The 9238-nt window shown below is 41.3% G+C and overlaps 1 pseudogene; it reads right to left on the bottom strand.

Moving 5' to 3' along the window:
• Positions 1 to 2599: 2599 nt before the first annotated feature.
• On the bottom strand, positions 2600 to 5067 carry LOC112855235 (E3 ubiquitin-protein ligase Itchy pseudogene; annotated as a pseudogene).
• Positions 5068 to 9238: the final 4171 nt, after the last annotated feature.

Genomic DNA, 9238 nt, shown 5'->3' with positions numbered 1-9238 from the left:
CATCACTTCTCAAGAGATGAAGCCATCTCTCATTCAGGGCTTCTGGTGAAAGTGTTCAAACAATGGTTAAGCCATGTAGCTGTCCTTACATTCCTGCCTGGCCCCTTGCCTAGGTGCAGGATTTCGTCAGCCATAGAGAACAGCCACACCTTGCCTTAATGATTTTTGCCCAAAGACTGTCCTAGCCAATGACAAGCCAAACTAGAATAATCATTAATGTCACCACAGACTATGCAGAATGATCTTAGCTGATTTCCTGTCAGGTTCTGAATAAACCTTCTATCACCTAGCCTGATGACTCTTCCTCTGGCTTAAATTGTTTTTTAGGGAGTTTCTTGAGTCCATTCCACATGTGAGCTGAACCTTCCCAGACAGACAGGGGATTGCCAGGCACAGGTGGAGTCCTAGGTCCTGCAACAGGGGTTTAGGAGCCAAGGAATTATTTGATGCAAACCTTACTCCTTTGTCAAGAGATCAGAGGGGGCTTTGGGCCATGGCTAAAACCCAGTCACAGAAACTCAGTGTGGAATGTGCTCAGTCAGCTAGAGAAGGTCCAGCAACTAGAGAAAAGATCAGAGTGACATACATACTGTTTGTAGAGAAATAGTACATGCCCTTCTAGTGGAAATGGAAAAGGCAAGATCCTTTCTGGGCAGTCACATGGAGTAGAGAAAAGGAACACATTTTGGAATCTGGATTCACCATTGGATGACCTGAGGGAAGTCACATAATCTCTCTGGGACACAGTTTCCTCATCTGTAAAATGGGTTTGATAGTACCTATCTCACAAGGTGCTTATAAAGATCTAATGAAGCAGGTGTCTTGCATGGTGCTTGGAAAGTAGGACACACCCAAAACAAATGCTGGTTTCCACCTCTTATTCCCCTGCCCAAAGCTCACATTAATCCCAGATCATTCTGGGTTCTACCACCCTCAGACCTGGACAAGTAAGGCTCTCCGAGGTCCTCAGAGGTGCCTTCCTCAGAGTTTTCTAAATCCCTCCCTGGTGGTTGTTGGCAGTGCTGTCCAGCTTGGACTTGGTTCCACAGAGCCCCAATCTCTGTTTTTACTTCTTTGAGGTACTCTGACTCTCCATAGCCACCCCTTCCTGACATGGGATTAACCAGATGCCCTGAGGAACTCTAGAACTCATATCTATGGGTTTGTCCCTGGGCAATGTGGCCAGGATCAGATTCCTGGAAATGGCCTGGTGAACAGATTATTCCAGTTGGTCAAGGTGATAGTTCTTTGAGGCCTCCTGAAAGACTGAGCTGCCAGAGTAGTGTTGACATGCTGATTTCGGGTGATTCCAATTTATATTTAGACAGGGGCCCTGCAAAAAATATTTGCCCATGGGCTCTGCAAAGTTTAAGTATGGCCCTGATTTTAGGAACCTGGAAATACTTGTCCCCACAAGTGGCTGGACTTACATGGGATTTATTAACATAGTAATTATTCATATGGTAACTATAAAAATTATCAAATGTTTGGGCCCTAGAAAGGGCACCAATTTAAAACACTGCTTTTAAGTTAAAGCTCTGGTATCATCCTCTTTTCCCTCCCCTGTCCACCATGGCCCTGTCTCTCTCATACTGTCACCAATTCTGCATGTCTCTCATATATAGCCTCTTCTGTCTATCCCTGTCTTAGTCCAGATCTCCAAGGTTCCCCCTTTCCCCTGGACTATTGCAGTGGCCTCATGGCTTCCAGGTTCTTCCCACACCATTCTGTCTCCCACACTGACCAGGAAGGAGGAAAAGCAAATATAAAAATGGGTTATCCTTTCTCTCTTTCTTTCTAAAAACAAATAAATAAACTTTAAAAAAAAAGTGGGGGACACCTGAGTGGCTCAGTCTGTTAAGTGTCTGACTCTTGATTTTGGCTCAGGTCATAATCTCACAGTTTGTGAGTTGGAACCCTGCATCAGGCTCAGTGCTGACAGTGTGGATCCTTCTTGGGATTCTCTCTCTCCTCTGTCTCCATCCCTCCCCCTCTTGTGCACTCTCTCTCAAAAGAAATAAACTTTAAAAAAATGTATTATCATTCATACCAGCACTATTCACAATAGCCAAAATGTGGAAACAACTGAAATGTCCACCAACTGATGAACAGATAAACAAAATGTGGTATATCCATACAATGGAATATTATTCAGCCATAAAAAGAAGTATTGATCCATGCTTCAACATGCATGAATCTCAAGAACATATGCTAAGTAAAATAATCCAGCTAGGAAAGGGTACATATTATGTGATTCCATTTACATGAAATCTCCAGAATAGGTAGCTTCATAGAGAAAATAGATCAGTGGTTGCCAGGAGTTGGGTTAGGGAGGAGTGGAGAGTGATGGCTTCCTTAATAAGTATGGAGTTTCTTTTTTTTGATTTTCGACACATGTATACAAAACTGTTGTTAAGGTAACAGTCTAGTGGAATAAGACAAGGCAGATTTCATTGCTGTGTTAAATCTCATGTTAAGTAAGTTTTGACTAGTCATTTGCAATCTGATTTCTGAAAACATGGAGTAGAAATCCAGAATCATTGGGAGATAAATCTCAATGATAACATTAATTTACTTACACTCAAATAATTCTCTAAACAGTCACAGCCCAATTTTACAACAAGATGTGCAATAAGCAGAGAAGGAAAAGGACAAACATTGCAAATAAGTTCTTGTCCTTTGGTGGCACAAGTTCTCGGAAGTTACTCTCATCCAAATCCTTCTGTTTCTTCAATAGCAAATAACAGCTTTTCCTTCAGTTGCTCATAGCTCTTGTAGGGTGGCAGGTCCAGGTGGTTAAAACAGGTATGACTTCTGGGTAACCAGTTTTCTTTCCCAACTTTTTCAGTGCAGAATTTCTGTGGTCATTTCTCCCCATGAGGTCAGCAAATCCTCCAACTGGCAATCAGCAGATTCCAGTAACAAATTGCAGAAGTCTCATTCTCTTCTCATTATCAATTTCTTTAACAAACTGCCCAAACAACATAATTTGTTTGCTTGTCCTAGTGTAATGATGGTAGATGGCATGTCTTTGCCAGTCATTCAAATGAATCTCTTGCATTCCACGTAAAAGGACCTCTAATTCCTTTGCATCCAAGTATTGCAAATATTTTCGGGGAAGAATTTCATTAAAGCCCTCAAAGAAAGCTTGTGTCTGTTCTTCAACACCTCAAGACAACTTTCATTCAGCTACCATTCTGATATATTCCTCTTCATTTTCTTCCGTCACAAGAATATTGCCACCATTAGGTTTCAAATCATGACTCTTGATTTCACCTAAAATTTCTTTATCGACAGAGAAGTACATTTCCAAACCACGTTCCTCAATATTGTTTTCTTTAACCCAGATGAGAGAATTGTAAAATTCTGGATCAATAGATTCTAAATCCTTGAGTTCAAGTGGTTTGTTCAATATATGCTTATAGAATGGCAAAAAAAAAAAAAAAACCAAAAATCTGTGTCTATGAATTTCCCATGGAACAAAGCCATGGCAATAAGCCTGCCAATAAAACAAAAATATTTCAGGTGATCTGGATTGATGTAAGAAGCAGGATTAATCTGCAAGCAGTAGTTATCCTTCCCTGCATATTCAAACGGGCAATACATGGGGTTCAACACCTCGCTTGACAAAACAAAGAACCTCTCTCTTGCTACACCTCCATAATCTAAACCTTCTTTTCCTGGAAAAATCACCCACAAACGTCTTCGCAGATCTTGGGGATTGAAGCTCATTATCTGCTGAAAGGAATCTTCAAACAATGTTTTTCTTGTCCCTGTAATCTTTATGTGCTGTGGCATCACAAGTTGCTGACACCAGAACCGGAAATACTGAACATTTGCCTTGAAGTCCCGTACATAGGCTATCGGTGGTCTATTGTCTAGAGCAGATTTTCCAGTGCGGGGGTCAATATAGGTGGTTGTTCTTCTATTGTGGTCCACAAAATATGGAATTCCATCTACTGTGAATCTCATTTCCCAACCTTCAGGTAAGAGCTTTTCATTTAATTTACCTTGACTTCTGGGGTCCTCCCATTGTGTAATACAAGAGTTGTGGTTGACGAAATATACTCTACCATTGCCGTCTGTTCTCTTCTCCCATCCAGGAGGCAGGGAAAGAAGGGGATCAAATTCTTTATTTTGTGATGTACTAAACAAATCCTGATTCCCATAAATGAATCTCTGGTTAAACTGCTGCATTGCTCCTTGAAGCTGACTACATTGGAGCTGCCACTGTTCATAGTTCCGGATGGATTCCAATGTTGGCCTCTGCCATGTTGTTGTTCTTGTGAAATTGTCAACATAATAAATATGTCCCATGTTGTCAACCCACTGTTCCCAGCCAGGAGGTAGAGGTTCTGGTCTATTCCACATTGTTCTTCTTTCAATAAGATCTATGTAGTAAACTCGCCCATGCTGGTCCACTCTCTGCTCCCAGCCAGATGGTAGGGGATCTTGAGGTACAGGATTTAATGGCCTAGGGCCTGAGCCTCCAGATATATTAAGAGGAATTATTAATCCAGATGTTGCTCCTTCAGATGTATTTCAATTTATATTTGTTGGTGGCAGAGAGTCCATACTGGATCCATCATTTTCAGAAGTGGCAGATGGTGAACCATTGACAGATGCTGGTCTACATGGGGTAAGTGGAGGTGGTCGTGAAGGTCTGGGAGGCCTAGAAGGTTTAAAACCGCCATTTGAGAGTGATGGAGAATTATTCCCATTGACCTTCCTATTTTCACCAGTCCCTGAATCCTCAGGTTCATCTGATCCATTTGGATGTGTTTTTGCTTCATCCTTGGGTCTGGAGACATCATTAGTCTGTGAAACACATTCTGAACATGTAGTTTCACCATTGTTAACAACTTCAGACTCTAACTGCAGCCCATCAAGACAAACTGACAAGTCTCCTATTGTCTCTGTTGGCTCTTTGTCACCTACAAGCTGTAAAGTCACAACTACTTTCTCAAGTTTCATGTTGTTTGACTTTAAGTTTTCAAAGATATCTAATGCAGCAGTTCCCAACAAAACATCAGATTTCAGTGTCTGATGACTCCACACACGAAAATGTAATTTCCCTCCTCCGGCTGAGGCAAGTCTCTCCATTTGGGATCTGGGTCCCACTCCCCATATCTTTTCAAAAGTTATTCTTTCAGTTAACCCAGAAACCATAAAACAATATTTGTGGCCCATGGATGGATCCTGTGTTTGGCTCATATAGACTTTTTTCCCTTTTGAAGAAAAATGTACTTACTATAAGGAAAAATGAAAGATAAAAATCCATCCTTTTTAGTGTATAATTCCACAAGTTTTGACCAACACCTACATTTGTGTGCATACTAGCATCACAATCAAGAACACTGCCCTCACCCCCCTCCCCCAACTCCTCTGTGCCTCAGGCAAATATTCAGAAGGAGCCTGTACTCTCCATTCTCTGCAGTTCCTGCCACACTATTTCCTATATCCCACTGCCTCAAGCATTTAGGTTACTTACTGAGGCCCCTGGATATTTGAGTCTGAAGTCCCTGGATTATTCCTTCCTCTTTCCTACATCTTTTAGCCAATCCCCTCCTACTCATTCTTTCCTATCAACACCTAATCTTGCTCAGTTCCCCTCTGTTAAGGAAAAACTCTCCTTTGGCCTCTCCAGATGCTACCTTTCCCTCACAACCAAACTTCTTTTTTTATTTAAAAAATTTTTTTTTTCAACGTTTATTTATTTTTGGGACAGAGAGAGACAGAGCATGAACGGGGGAGGGGCAGAGAGAGAGGGAGACACAGAATCGGAAACAGGCTCCAGGCTCCGAGCCATCAGCCCAGAGCCCGACGCGGGGCTCGAACTCATGGACCGCGAGATCGTGACCTGGCTGAAGTCGGACGCTTAACCGACTGCGCCACCCAGGCGCCCCTCACAACCAAACTTCTTAAAAGAGTTGTTATTTGGGGACCCCCTGGTCAAATTCCCCCTTATTAGCTCAAAGTTCTACTGATACTCACTATATAGGTAAGACGTTTTTTCTATTTCTTTGGGGGAAAAAACCAAAAAACAAAAGCAAGTTATACCAAGATAACTGTGTCTTTCTCAGATGGCAAATTTTTCATGTTGCCCCCAATGGAACATATAACACTGTTTCAGAATTTTGATAAGACATTTTTACCCAAATCATGCCAACTTGTTCTCTTATGTTAAAATTATAAATAGTGAAAGACCTGCCCACTGATGTGGGCTCAAGTGGGGGAATAGGTTTAGATTCTGTTATATCTACAAATAATTTCTGCTTCCATTGTCTCTCTGAAAAAATCACCCAGTATGAGAAACCCTGTCTTTTCTCCCATAAAATGAGAGATCCGGATTGACTTGCATATTTGGAAAAGAAAAGAGAGAGAGAGAAAAAAAGCTAATCCTTCCATCTCATTCACAGAGGGTTGAAACAAAGGTGGGTAATACTTAAATGTTACTCAATATTGTTTTGAGTAAAAAATAAAGGAACAGTGAAAAAATTCTCAACTGGCCTCTGATTCTTGTTGTTCTGAAATTCTCCCTTCACTGGATATTTTTAAAAGAATGAAAGGAATGCCTGGGTGGCTTTGTTGGTTAGGCCACCAAAGACCTTGATCTCAGCTCAGGTCTTGACCTTAGTTGTGAGTTCGAGCCCCATGTTGGGCTCCATGATGGCTGTGGAGCCTACTTAAAAAGAAAGAAAGAAAAGAAAAGAATGAAAAGGAAACCTGGCACAAGGGAAGTCCATCCCAACTCTGTCCACATTCACTGGATCCATTTCCTCGCCTGCCAGGCAGTCCTCCGCTCTCTCCAATATCCTCTCTTCTCCCACCATCTTGCTGTCAAAATCTTTCTCCTGAAGGTCCAATTGTCTCCATACCACAAGCTGATGGACACTTTTCAGACTTCATGTTACTTGATGGCTTAGCAGCACTGCATACTGGTAAGCATTTCCTTTTTCTTGAGACACCCTTTCTCTTTGGCTTCTTGGGATAATCACTTCCTGCTTTTCCTGCTACCTCTCTGGCTGCTGTTCAGCCTCCATGGGCATCTTCCTCCTCTACCCACCCTTTAAATGATGGTGTTCCTCAAAGATTCATTCTAGGTGCTCTTCTCACTCTACAATCTTTCCCATGTGCACACATCCAAACCCTCAGCTCCAATGACTGTTTTCTTATGTCTCACATCCAGACTTCTCCTCAAAGCTCCAAATTCATCTGTTCAACAGCCTAATTAGCCTCTCTGTTAAATGTCTAAAGAGCATCTCAAACTCAATCACAAATCCTGAGCCTGACCCCTATTCTGACCCTGCAAACTTGGTCCTCATCCAGTGTTTCCTATTTGAAGAACAGCACCACTACCTACCCAGAAGCATGAAGCCAGAACCTTTGGACTCATGTCTCCTTCTCCCTCACTCCACAAATCTAATCAATCACCATAGCCTGTCAATTTTATTTTATTTTTAAATTTTATTCAAATTCAAGTTAGCTAACATACAGTGTAATAATGATATCCAGGAGTAGAATTTAGTGATTCATCATTTACATATAATACCCAGTGCTCATGCCAACAAGTGCCCTCCTTAACGCCCATCACACATTTTCTCCACCCCCATCAAACCTTAGTTTGTTCTATATATTTAAGAGTCTTTTATGGTTTTTCTCCCTCTCTCTTTTCATCTTATTTTTCCTTCCCTTCCCCAATGTTCATCTGTTTCGTTTCTTAAATTCCACATATGAGTGAAATTGTATATTTATTTTTCTCAGACTGACTTATTTCGCTTAGCATGATACACTCTAGTTTCATCATCGTTGTTGCAAATGGCAAGATTTCATTCTTTTTGATCGCCAACTAATGTTTCAGTGTGTGTGTGTGTGTGTGTGTGTGTGTGTGTGTGTGTGTGTGTGTATACACACACACATACACACATTTTCTTTCTCCACTTGTCAGTCAATGGACATTTGGACTCTTTCCATAAGTTGGCTATTGTTGATTGTGGCCTGTCAATTTTACCTTCTAACACCTTTAGTGTCTTCCGCTGAGAATATCTTTAATGTCACTACTCTGGTCCAGGTCTCCATCATTTCTCTCCTATCACATCAGCAGTCTCCTAATGGGTCTCCTCCCATCCACTTTGCTCACCTCTGCCATTGCACCTCCACCCTAAAGTCAGAAAGATCTTTTTAAACACAAATATGACATTTTAATACCCTACTTAATACCCTTAATGGTTTCCCATTGCCATAATCCCAAAACAAAATCTCTGGCCTTCATTTCATACTATGTTCCCCTTAGCTCAAGGTACTTCAGTCACACTGACCTTCTCTCAGAAATATTAGGGGACTCATACCTGCTTATTCCCACCTCAGGGTGTTTATATGGTTGTTCCCTTTGCAAGCAACACTTCTTACCATTCAGCATCATCTTCTCACACATTTCCAGTTAAGTTATAAAACAAAGTCAAAGATCTTTCCCCACAGGAGCCTTCCTGTCCCCACCATCCACCCTTCCCCAAACTGACCAGGCCCTCTTGAAATATGGTTTTAGAACAGTCTTTACTTGGTCAGTTGGAGCTAAATAATTAGTTATGACATGTCTGTCTCCCTTGGTAGAATATAAACTCCATGATTAGGGGAACTATGTCTGTTATTTACTATTCCACCTTCAGAATCTAGTTGAGAGCCATGCTCATGGAAGCTATCAATAAAAATTTTTGTTGAATGAATCCATAAAAGACTTTCTTTGTCTAAACTTTTAGAGGCTCATCCTGAAAGGAGTCACTCCAGATACTACTTAGAGTCACAGAATTCCACCTGGGAAATAGCAGCAGCTCCTAGCAATTTGTTGCTTGAGTCTCCAGTGGATACAGACTTGGATACAAACACTCTTCACTAGTAAACATATGTCTCCTCTTGGGATTAACAACCATATGTCCTCCCTGGGTTTAGTTAGGAAAATCACTACTGTTTCTAAGTAAACTTTGGAATTCATAGTGCTGCTTATTTGAGAAGCAGCTAGGTCCCAAATCAGTGCCTGTAATTAATTTAAAATTGCTACTTTCTCAGGCCTACTATGTCTTCATAAGATGCATCTCTTTCAGTCCAAAGCCCAGAGACACTCACTGAACCTCTGTTGCTCTGAAAAAAATGGCTATCTGTCGCTTTGAGTTGCTCTCCAAGGGAATTCCCTAACATAGATTCTGGGTATACCATGTAAACCACATTTCCTGTCATATCATCC

This window comes from Puma concolor, chromosome B3, assembly GCF_028749965.1.
Source record: "Puma concolor isolate L17-30 chromosome B3, mPumCon1.1.hap2, whole genome shotgun sequence".
Taxonomy (NCBI): Eukaryota; Metazoa; Chordata; class Mammalia; order Carnivora; family Felidae; genus Puma; species Puma concolor.
The sequence above is the reverse complement of the archived record's forward strand: the minus strand, read 5'-3'. Positions and strand labels throughout refer to the sequence as shown.